Genomic DNA, 12096 nt, shown 5'->3' on the forward strand with positions numbered 1-12096 from the left:
AAATCCCTGGAGTACCTCAGGATTCTGTCAGATTTTGGTGGGATACATCATTGATTACGGCTATCAGATCAGCTCTAGTGCCAACTGGAGTGACATAAACCATATTTGTGACATGTCACCAAATAAAGTAATAAACTGGTGTCAAGTCTGGCGAATCCGCTGGCCGCGCAGCATGTCCACCTCGTCCTATCCAACGTTCCCCAGAATCGACAGCCCTGATCGCGCATCGACACTGACGTCTGCAGGGGACACGTTCGAAAGAACAGACACAACACATTCATGTAATTTGGTAGGCCTAGCTGGGCAATGAATCCACCTTCTTCAGTGCGAATGCACAAATACGTCCGACCTCCTGGGGGAATCTCGGAAGAGTGAAAATGGAGGAAATTAACAGGGGCTGCTGATACGTGGCGCTCGATGGGAGTGTGGATCGGCAGTCAGGCGAGCCGAGATAGTCCGCGCAGTTCCGATAACACTGTGACATGGATGGTGCAGTGGTTACCGCACCAGCCTCGTAGACAGGTGATCCCGGGTTCGAACCCCCGGTCCGGTACACATCTTCAAATCTTCACCGATTTCGCGTAATGTCCCAATGCAGCTGACAGCAGTGATCCCTCCCCTTTCCTTTCCTTTCCTTTCCTTTCTTCCCCTCTCCACCTTCAGTTTACATGTAATGTCTAACAGCTGCGGATTCTGCGTGGTGTCTGTTCTTTCGGAAAGAACAGACACTACACATTCATATAATCAGAGGTGAATGACGCCGTCTCCAGCATTAAGATTGTCTTAGCAGAGTTAGAATCTATACCCTTCTTTTTCGAAGTTAGCGAACCATTTCCCTCTCAATGTAATAGAATTAGAGCCTGCGTTAATCATTAACAAGGCTAAGGATTTGTGGAGCGTCAGACCGTCCGACTCTGTGTATAAATTACTGTCTGAACAGCTTTGTGACTTACTGGTACGAACCCAGGCAAAGGTAGGTCGGATGAGGGAAATTGCCCAAAATGAATGAACCACACACTTAACAGAGAGAAGAGCAAATTCCTTTAGGGTCCCTTTCTACAGCTATGGCTTATCTGTTTGTGAAGTTACCTAACCCTTTTTGAATTGCAGCATCGACAGGAACTATTTGGGGTAAGTACTGCAATTTCTAGCAGTTTCTGAGCTCCATAGAGGGCCGGCGGTTGCAGCAAGCTCTGTGTAAATCCTCGTGGCGGAAACTCTTAATGATTTCTGGGAGCTGATTCGTCGAAATGATTTAGGTGCTCGTGATGGATACGACCCAATCGATATGGGCCTATTTTGGGATACAACGATATGAAGAGTCGTTAGAAAAGTATATTAAGAGAGCCAAAGATAGCGCTAGAGGTTTGTATTTATATTACTGTGAAGGGCAAATGGCTGAAAATATCCTTCAAGTAATGCGTCCTTTTTTTTGCGCTCATCGACGAAGCTTCCGTCGGGTTGGTGATTTGCATACAAGCTATAGGGCATGTTGATCAAAAACGGGAGAGGATTTGGTTCTAAATGGCAGAAAGATGGAGGTAGTAATCCAAGCTCGCGGCCGGATTCGTTAACAATAAAATGTTTTAGCAAGGTAGTGTACAAATCAAGAAAGCTTAAATGATAGCTGACGGTATATTAAGGGAGAATCACGAAGAAGTACCATTGCTATTCCTAGTGGACTGTAAATCAGGAATCCATCTGTGGGCTTCCCGATAATGGGAGTTCTGTTTCTTTGATCAGTGAAGATTGGATTTCTACTTGTCGTGAGTAGGGTAAACACACGGGATTGTCTGAAGTCTTGTAAGCTGGCCAGTTACGCAGAGCTATGGATTTTGGAAATCACTAAAGATCCGAAATGGTGATTTTACGTAGAGATTCCCAATTAACGTGGCACGTGATCTGTCTGAATCAGTCATTATAGGATCTGAGTTTATTCATAAGATTGTGCTAGTTCCTCCGTGGAGTCAAATAAAATTTTATTTTGAGTTTTACCTCCTGGAAGTCTGAGTTTTGTAAGCTTACGATGAATTGAAGGTCAGGGCTTCAAAACCAAATTACTAATTCAATCGAAACCGATGTTCCTACTTATGATCTTGAACATAAGTAGGAAACAGATTGTGGATCTACGTGAAGAATTTAAAGATGTGCATACTGACAGATTAGGTAAGGCTAAAGGAGTAGGGTATAAAATTGAAGTAATGGCCAACATTCCTGTGAGGCATCGGCATCACCCATACAGATTGTCTACCTCTAGGATGAGACAGTTAAAGGTGGCTACAGATGAGACGTCACGCGAGGGAATTACTATGCTATTGATTGGAGACTCCATGGAGTGTCCTGTGCACCACGACCAGATAATGGGTATACTTGGAAGGAGAGACAGCATTGGTCGTATTTTTTTTGTTTTATTAACCGCAAAATCGATTTTCGGTCACTTAGTTACCATCTTCAGTGCTGTAATATACAATTTAAATTGGTAGGCACTGGTGTCAACAAGCTTACAGCAATCACATAAACTGCAGTTTATGTGATCGCTGTAAGCTTGTTGACACCAGTGCCTCCCAATTTAAATTGTATATTACAGCACTGAAGATGGTAACTAAGTGACCGAAAATCGATTTTGCGGTTAATAAAACAAAAGAGAATTACTATACCATGCAAATCCCCGTTCTCCTCCCCCATATTTGTGGTGCCTAAGCCACAAGATTTGCCAACGACCTTACCGCACTGGTAACACCGGTTCCCGTCAGATCACCGTGGTTAAGCGCTGCAGGCCTGGGCTAGCACCTGGATGTGTGACCATCCGATCTGCCGACCGCTGTTGGAAAGCGGGGTGCACTCAGCCCTTGTGAGGCAAACTGAGGAGCTACTTGTTCGACACGTAGCGGCTCCGGTCTTGTAAACTGACATACGGCCGGGAGAGTGGTGTGCTGACCACATGCCCCTCCATATCCGCATCCAGTGAGCCTGTGCGCTGGGGATGACACAGTGGCCGGTCGGTACCGTTGGGCCTTCCAACGCCTGTTCGGACGGAGTTTAGTAGTTTAGTTAAGCCCCAAGTTTGGGTGAGAGCGGTTGTTGACTGTCGGGTCCTGAATAAGAAAGTAATTCTTCAGTCTATATCCCCTCCTGATTTGTACTCGTGTTACTCGTTGTCCAAAGCATATAGGTCTTCACTATCTTTGACCTCAGCCTAAAGAATAGTCACTGTAGGAATATAATAGAGTCCCATAGGGGTTGTTTGGAAGGCCAGCCGTGTTGTGCAAAATTTTTTCTGACCTTAAATTTGGGTGTGTCTCTTCAGAACTTTCAGTAACACATAGGCCACGTTAAAGATGTGCTTCAGAGCTTGTGCAGGACAGGCTTTACGGTTAAATCTTCAAAAGTTGAATTTTCTAAGCCTGAAATTTCATTCTAAGGTCATATTGTCTGTGATAAAAGTATTAAAATTAATCAGAGCCGGACGAAGGCTTTTTTCTCTTGCCCCATAACCAAAAATGTAATATAATGGCCCGTTTCATTCGGATGATAGATTACTTCCGCAAATTTATTCCAAATTTTGCCCATCTAGAAGCACCTTTAAATGGTGTTCGGAAGAAAAGAAGGAAATTCGAGTGGGGTACACCCCAACACGCATCCTTAGAGCCTTTAAAGAAAATCCCAGAGATTGCATCTGTATTTGTCATGACTGACGTCATAAAGTATTTATTGTTCAAACTGACGACATGTTAAGAGTCACGGCCGTCCTATTTCAGGAACGGGAGGTCGGAAGACAGCCTACTAAGTACGACTCACGCGATCTGTCTCCACTGCAAGCTAAATACTCCGTATACGATCTGGCAGCTTGTTCGCCCTCCTGAAATTGGAACTATGTCTAGAACATCAACTGTTTCTCTTAGAAACCGACAGCTGGGCACTCAGTTGGGTTTCGACAAAACCAAGGCGTACAGGCTAATTGCTAGGTGCGCAAGACGTATTTCTCTATTCCAGTTAGTTTTAGGCATACTTATGACACTGAAAAGTCGTGGCCGATGGCTTGAGACGTACGTTGAACCAGCAGAGCACGTTGATGACGGCTTCCTTGAGATGGGTTGGGGGAGGGGGAGGCAGCAGGAGGAGGAGGGAGCTCACCAGAACCATTACCCATTACGTAATCAAGGCTATGCTAATCTTAGTGGGTTTCCACTTCTCTTTAAAGATACTGTGCCACAGCAGGATGTAAACCGTAAGTTAAGTTTCCAGAATGAGATTTGCACTCTGCAGCGGAGTGTGCGCTGATATGAAACTTCCTGGCAGATTAAAACTGTGTGCCGGACCGAGACTCGAACTCGGGACCTTTGCGTTTCGCGGGCAAGTGCTCTACCAACTGAGCTACCCAAGCACGTAGAGACGAGGTACTGGCAGAAGTAAAGCTGTGAGGACGGGGCGTGAGTCGTGCTTGGGTAGCTCAGTTGGTAGAGCACTTGTCCGCGAAAGGCAAAGGTCCCGAGTTCGAGTCTCGGTCCGGCACACAGTTTCAATCTGCCAGGAAGTTTGATAAGTTAAGTTTTATTGAGGAAAGGATAAGGAAGTGGGAGGCGGTTAAGCCTCATTGTTTGAAGGGAAATGTAGTGTGTCGTGCGGAATGCGGGAACCGAAGTGATAAGGTCTTAGTACCGGCTGATTTAGTTTCTGTAATCTTTGAGAGTGAATCGAAGGAATACGAACGTTATGAGAAGTAGCAGAACCGAGAACAGCGACAAACTTAACGTCAAGTTGATGGTTACGAAGTGAAAGAAGTTAAGGAACTCTACTACCTAGTCAACAAATAACCAATGACGGACGGAGTAAGGAGGACATCAAAAGCAGACTAGCACTGCCAAAAAGGGCATTCCTGGTCAAGAGACGTCTACTAGTATCAAACATAGGCCTAAATTTAAGGAAGAAAATATGAGGGTTAACGTTTCGAGGACAGCATTGTATGGTAGAAAAAATGGGCGGGGGAAAAATGGAACGGGAGAGAATCAAACCGCTTGAGACGTGGTGCTACAGACGAGTATTGAAAATCAGGTGGACTAGTAAGGTAAGAAATGAGGTTCATGCAGAATGGTAGGGGAAAGGAATATGTGCAAAACACTGACAAGAAGAAGGGACAGCCTGACAGGATATATTTTAAGACATGAGGGAATGACTTCCATGGTTCTAGAGGGAGCTGCAGACGGTAAAAATTGGAGAGGAAGACAGAGACTGGAATACGTCCGGCAGATAATTAAGGACTTAGGTTGCAAGTTCTAGTCTGAGACAAAGAGATTGGCACAGGAGAGGAATTCCTTTCCCATGCTCTAGATAGGGTAACTGGTACTTTGTTTGCTGAGATGCGTTTACATGCTTTTTCTGGTTGATCCCTGTTCGGAATGCTACCTTCAAGTGTCACTCGAGTGTTTTAAAGATATCTTTGGGGCTTTTGGACCTTGTTGCGCTTTAATTTCCGATACCTACTAGCCTTATGTTTTCCTTTAAGTGCAACTCCGCTTGCCAGTTTATGGTCGCTAAACGATTTGGTCCCGACAAGATGGACACTGCACTGATCTGTGATAATTGGAAGCATGCCAGAAATAACCTACAACTAGATCAAGGATAGATGGAACGGCATTATAATACTGGGAGAAGTCCCCTCTCACTAAATCCAGGGGATCTGGCTTGGGTGTAACAATTTTGGGGCTGTAAGACGCGGTGCCGGCAAGTTTATGGGAAAGCTCTTGCCCAGGGTTTTTGGGACCTGCTCAGATTCTACGCTTTGTAGCCCTGGTCACCTTGCTGGTAAGGAACACCCAAATTAAAATAATTTTCATAGCACTCAGCCTATATCACAGGTTAAACCACATTTTGAAGGGATAGCACCTATTGTTACTAAACGAATGTGCCTGCCGACAGCTGCAAAGAGACAACAGAGTTCTCTTCCGCCATCAGCTTTGAACTTGTAACGATCATAGATGGAGTCCACCCTGCTGGAGTCCTGGATATCTTTGTTTTTCAGCCTCCTCATTGTCAACGGCTTTGTCTGCCATTAAGTGACCCAATGAGCTACTGATCACATGTTCGGGAGAGTGAACCATTGTCGCCTGTTCGGGGTTGTGAACCCTGGTGAACCTCATTGCATTCGCAGAAGTACTGGGTGGCCTTATTTATTATCTAGACACGTTCTGGTCGTGACTGGGAAAACCGTTGGTGTGGCTGGCCTTAGTTAAGTTGGCTACCTTAAGTTTATGAGCGGGGTGGCTCCAGTCTTGCTCATTGTTATATTCCATCGGAGCTCAGTCACAGGAGAAGCTCTGAGCTGTAATGATTTTCATTGTATATTTTCATAAATGTTTGCTCATGTAAAATACATTTTTTTCTTTTTTGAGGGTTAATCGCATTCATGTCATGGCAGCATTTTCCACGAATGGGTAATGGATCATCTGTAAATTTGTTTTATTTAATTTCTTTTATTACAGTGCCTTTTTTAAATTGTTGTAATTACTTTTTGCAATTGCTGAGGATTCTGTGCAGATATATTCATTTCACTCTTTCAGACTACGTTATCTTAAATTGATGAAATTTGAATACTGTTGTTTTCTTTTAAAGGTAGTTTTTGAAAATATGTGTAATGTGTTTCGAAGAAAATGTATTACACTGAGGTGGCAAAGTCATGAGCTAGCGATACGCACATATGCAGATGGCGGTAGTATCGCGTACACAAGGTATTAAAGGGACGTGCCTTGGCAGAGTTGTCGATTGTACTCAGGTTATTCATGTGAAAAGGTTTCAGACATGACTATGGCCGCACGATGGGAATTAACAAACTTTGAAAAAGGAATGACAGTTGCTGCTAGACACATGGAATATTCCATTTCGGAAATCGTTAGGGAATTTAAATTTCGAGACACAGAGTCAAGAATGTGACGAGAATACCAAATTTTTGGCATTGCTTCTCACCACGGACAACACAATGGCCGACAGCCTTGACTTAACGACCGAGAGCATCAGCGTTTGCGCACAGTTGTCAGTGCTAACGGACAAGCAGCATCTATGAAATAACCGCAGGAGTCAATCTGGGATGTCCGACGAACGTATCCTTCAGGGCAGTGTGGCGAAATTTGACATTAATGGTGTGAGGCAGCAGATGACCGACGCGAGTGCGTTCGATAACAGCACGACATCGCCCTCCTGGGCTCGTGACCGTATCGGTTGGAGCCTAAAGCGACTGGAAAACGTGGCCTGGTCACAGGAGTCGAGATTTCAGATGGTAAGAGCTGATAGTAGGGTTCGAGTGTGGCTCAGACAACACGGAGCCATGAACCAAAGGTGCCAACAAGACACTGTGGAAGTTGGTGGTATCTGCATGACGGTGTAACTGTGTTGACATGTAATGGACTGGGTCTTCTGTTCCGAATGATCCTTCCATTGTCTGGAAATGGTTATATTCGGCTACATGGTGACCATTTGCTGCTATTTATGGATTTCATTTTCCCAAACAACGATGGAGTTTTTATGTGTGACAGTGTGCCAAGTAGGCAGGGTTCGAGTGTGCTACAGGCCATTCGAAACCTTGGACCTAGGTTGTCAACTAGACACTGTGGAAGATGGTGATGGCTCTATAGTAGTTTCGGCTGTGTTTACGTGGAATTGACTGGATCCTGTGGTACAAGTGAACCTAACATTGACTGGGAATTGTTATGTTCAGCTACTTGGACACCATTCAAGGACTTCATGTTCCCAAACAAAGATGGAATTTTTATTAATGTCAGTGTGACATGCCACTGGGCCACAACTGTTCCGACTGGTTTGAAGAACATTCTGGATGGTTCCAGCGAATGATTTGGCCATCCAGATCGCCCGACATGAATCCCATCCAACATTCGCAGAGGCAGCATGCCTCAGTATTTCTGCAGGGAACTTCCCACGACTTGTTGAGTCCATGCCACGTGGAGCTGCTGCACTACGCCAGGCAAGAGGAGGTCCGACAAGATATTAGGAGCCATTCCATGACTTTTGTCACCTCAGTGTAAACTCACCTCAACATAGCCCTTACATATTACGTACAACATGTCATGTTCATACAACATTCACGTTGCCAAGCCAGATGATGTCAGGTCTGGTAAACATTTTTGTTACCTTGCTTGCTTCTCTGAAACTTATCACAGAGTTTATTACTCCCTTTCTATTTGGTGAGAGAGAAGTATAATAAAGAAGATGATGTAGTTGAGAATATAAGAAAGTGGAAGAATTGGCAATACGAAAAGAAAATGAAACGGTAACACCATTTTAACCGGCGGACCTGGTAATCGTCAGTTATCCGGCAGAACAAAGAGTGACTTCTCCCTGAGATTGTCATTCCTACGTCATTTGCTGTAACGCATCAACATCGCATACACTTTCGTTAACTGCTGCTCTCATACGCAAACCAACAATATTGTGTATGTTTTAGGTAACCACCGTCCTCACTTGACCTAGATTAAAGTTGTAAGCAACCCACTGTAATTGTTTTTGTTATGTCCACTGCGTAGGAATTTTAGCTCTAACTGAAGCGTAAGGTCACTGACCGTACTCTCTTTGTTGACACGACGCGAACTTTGCAAGCAGCAGTAATAAGTGCAGCGGTGCTTACGCTAATTCTACGTGCTTTTTCCTTTTTCCCCAACCACTTCGCAATTTTACTTTGTTTCTGTCCTTCTCCGTTGCCTTATTGACACTAATGGTCATAATTTCGATGAGTGCTTCGGCAAATTTCTCTATTTTTTCCACGACTTCTTTCAAATTAACGTGAATCACATATGCATTGTCTTTCAAACGAATTCTACGATGGAAATACTACTAATTTTACTCTTTTCTTCAGGGACTCAGTTAATACGTGCATTCTATTGCATACAATTTATACTACTAACGTTACTTTGTGTTCTGAGATCTACATTGAATTTGGAGTATAATATTTTGATATTAATTTCAGTTAAATATGCTTTGTCTTACTAACTGTTTCCATATTAACAATCCCACTTCAAATGTTACTCTGTCCCTCAGACAGTGAAGTAATACGTGTATGATGATGTGTATAATCTTGGCTACAAATATTACAAACCTAACTTTCTACATCAGCAGCTTTATCCTCTTCCGCATACTGTTGCTCTGTAACAGCTCGTCCGTATAATGTGTACTGCCAATGGTACTAAACTTAGTTTACATATTAGCTACATCACTAACTTCAGAACTTAACTGATTGCTACACATTGCATGAGCTTCGAGTTGCTCATTACTGCAAATTACTTCATTATGTGTGTCAACTTGTTAATTTGCTTTATCTTTAAGCTAACTTAAAACTGTAACAAATTCGTTGTCTGTACGTATCTCCTCGGGTATTTTATCCCTGTTAGGTATAGATTAAGTAAGCGTTTGATTGATGATCTGGAAACTGCTCTTATATTTATCTTCCTCTGTATTAATCTTCTGTAATTCATGGTTAATTTTTCTCCCTGCGGGTAACTCCTGACTGAAACCATTTTTTTTTAATTTTTTTTTTATATATATATGTTGTGAAGTTCACTGAAACTTGCTCTTATCGTTTGAATAGTTTCTTTCTGCCCATTTGTAATTAATGCTACTAGTGATTTGAGCTGGTCCTGTACATAACGTTGCGTTACGATTATTCTCATTTGGTAGCATGTCAGCTGGTGCAGGGCCACAGTTTAACCAAAGCAAATTTTCTGCCGCCTCATTTGGTATGTCGACGTTAGATTCTATGTCTCTGACGTCTCCATTGAAATCTACCACGACAGTGTGGTCTGGCATGACAGTATCTTCACCTCAGTGCAGTCACTTACACACATCAAAAAAAGTTTTGCATCACCTCGTTTCCGAGAGTTACGGAACCTGTACAGAAAATTGGAATAGAGATCAACATAAACATCATTTCCGCCCTTTTCATTGCTCATGAGAACACACATTGCATGTTGTACCACCATAAAGCGGGATCTTCAGAGATAGTGGTCCAAATTGCTCTACACACCGGTACCCCTAATACACAACAACACGTCATCTTGTGTTGGTACACGCCTGTATTCGTCATGGCATATTATACACAAGTTCATCAAGGCACTGTTGGTCCAGATTGTCCCACTCCACAACGGCGATTCGGCGTAAATCCCTCAGAGTGGTTGGTGGGCCATAAGCAGCCATTTTCAATCTATCCCAGTCATGTTCGATAGGGTTCATGTCTGGACAACATGTTGGCCACTCTAGTCGAGCAGTCATTTACAAGATGTGCACGATGCGGCCGCGAATTGTCGTTCATGAAGACCAATGCCTCGACAATATGCTGCCGATATGGTTGCACTAACGGTCGGAGGATGGCATTCACGTACCGTACAGCCATCACGACGCCTTCCATGACCGCCAGCGGCGTACGTTGGCCCAACATAATGCCACCACAAGACAGCAGAGATCCTCCACCTTGCTGCACTCGCTGTAAGCGTGTCTAAGTCTGTGCGTTCAACCTGATCGGGCTGCCTCGAAACACGTCTCCGACGATTGTCTAATTGAAGACATATGCGACACTCATCGGTGAAGAGAACGTGATGCCAATCCTTGGCGGTCCATTCAGCTTATGTTGGGCCCATCTGTTTCACGCTGCATGGTGTCGTGGTTGCAGCAAAGATGGACCTCGCCATGGACGTCGGGAGTGAAGGTCCACAGTTTGAGTCGTAAGATGACGTACTGTGGCTGCACGAAAAGCATTATTCAACAAGATGGCGCTTCTGTCAGGGTTCCTCCGAGCCATAATTCGTAGGCTGCAGTCATCCACTACAGGAGTAGCCCTCAGCGAGGCCTGTCATGGACAGTTCCTGTCTCTCTGTATCTCCTCCATGTCCGAACAACACCGCTTTGGTTTACTCCGAGATGCCTCGACACTTCCCTTGTTGAGAGCTCTTCCTGGCACAAAGTAACAGTGCTGACGCGATCGAACAGCGGTATGATTGAACTACAGACAACACGAACCGTGTACCTCCTTCCTGGTGGAATGACTGGAACTGCCAGCCGCTGTGGCCGAGGGGTTCTAGGAGCGTCGGTCTGGAACCGCGCTGCTGCTCCGGACGCAGGTTTGAATCCTGCCTCGGGCTTGGATTATTGTGATGTGCTTAGGTTAGTTAGGTTCAAATGGTTCTGAGCACTATGCGACTTAACTTCTGAGGTCATCAGTCGCCTAGAACTTAGAACTAATTAAACCTAACTAACCTAAGGACATCACACACATCCATGCACGAGGCAGGATTCGAACCTGCGACCGTAGCGGTCACGCGGTTCCAGACTGAAGCGCCTTTAACCGCACGGCCACACCGGCTGGCTTTAGTTAGGTTTAAGTAGTGTTAAGTCCCATAGTGCTTAGAGTCATTTTGACTGGAACTGATCAGCTGTCGGACCCCCTCCGTCTAATAGGCGCTGCTCATGCATGGTTGTGGACGAGTTTAGTGACATCTCTGAACAGTCAAAGGACTGTGTCTGTGATACAATATACACAGTCAACGTCTATATTCAGCAGTTCTGGGAGCAGGGGTGACGCAAAACTTTTTTTGATGTGTGTATAACAGAATTTACATTTTCATTCTTATTAACTGAAACTTCAGTTTTTCTACTTGTAGTTGATCTGATCTATCGTTGCTAGAACAATTAGCCTGCACTTCTTCCCTATCCCTAAGAAAACACCATTTTTCGCCTATGCTTGCCATTGTTAACAATTTAACAGCAATTTACAAAATTTGTGGGAAGTTTTACAAACATAATTGTTGCCACAGCGCACGCTATTAAATCTCTCAGCTCAGTTAATTCCTTTTCCCGAATGCTGCGTATTCAGCTAAGACACTTTAAAGTGCTGTTATCTGCACGCTGCCATCACGAAGATCTTAATGCAGATGGATAGGTGCCGAGGTGGTGAAAGTCTCGTTGTGGTTGGATGCATGAAGTCGGTGTGACGTCAGATAATGCTGCCATCGCTGCTTACACACCTTGTAGATCCGACAATATGTCTCGTTCGGTGTAGTGTGTTCGCCCCTGCTGCCTTCCGTAATGAAGGGAGCCGTTAGG

This window comes from Schistocerca serialis, chromosome 4 (genome assembly GCF_023864345.2).
Source record: "Schistocerca serialis cubense isolate TAMUIC-IGC-003099 chromosome 4, iqSchSeri2.2, whole genome shotgun sequence".
Lineage (NCBI taxonomy): Eukaryota > Metazoa > Arthropoda > Insecta > Orthoptera > Acrididae > Schistocerca > Schistocerca serialis.